Source organism: Malurus melanocephalus, unplaced genomic scaffold (genome assembly GCF_030028575.1).
Source record: "Malurus melanocephalus ecotype Western Australia unplaced genomic scaffold, MMel_1.1 scaffold_268, whole genome shotgun sequence".
NCBI classification, from domain to species: Eukaryota; Metazoa; Chordata; class Aves; order Passeriformes; family Maluridae; genus Malurus; species Malurus melanocephalus.
Window position 1 is genome coordinate 450,557 of NW_026623500.1, and position 892 is coordinate 451,448.

Below are 892 nucleotides of genomic sequence, written 5' to 3' on the forward strand. Positions count from 1 at the left end.
TTCTTCATGAATAATTTAAACGTAAGAAAATATGACCTTTGTGATACTGCCAAAGTCTGTAAGGCAGAGATCTGCTACAAATGTTAAAACACAGCAAAACTACATAAAATGGTGTGTTCTTATTGCTGTCATTCTTAAAGTAACAGAAACAAAGAAAATGCACACTTTTTCTCACTAGTTGCATGTTCATGTTTGAATCAAGGAATCCTCACTTTGTACCAATTATCCTCAAGTTTGTGCCATTAGGTAAACCTATAGAATCACACATTAAATTCCAAATGAGGGGGGAGAAAAAGTGCAGGGAAATGAAAAGTTCTGGCTCCAAMATATAAATTATATTTAGGATGCACGAATCAACCATAGGTACTGAAAACCATCAACTTTGCACTGCCTGGTACCAGCAAACAGCATGAAGTACTTCCTTCCCTTTGAAAACTTTTGAACCAAATAAATATCAGAACAKAGGCAAGTGACTTTTCTGATTATTTGTTATTATATTTTTAGCACTGGAKAAATTGATAAGACTGAATAACCAAGTTATTATATGACAGAAAYGGATATAAACTACTCCAAAGTAACTCCCCTCTACAATCCTTTATGCCACCGAAAATCCAATATGGATTGAATATTTTCATTGTGGACTTGCATTTGTGAGGAAATAATKCTAATATTGATGATAGAAATAATTACTGTTATTATTCACGATTATGCTATTCTTATCAAATACTACCATGAAAATCCTAAACATTCAAGGGAAGTGATTGAGCAAAACCAGCTTCTAATTATTTCTTTGCAATGTGTTGGAAAGAAGCAGAGAGGCTGARGTTTGACACACCTCTGACAGGAACGTGACACTTGTGCCCACTGTGTGCATTTAATTTGCACATATTCT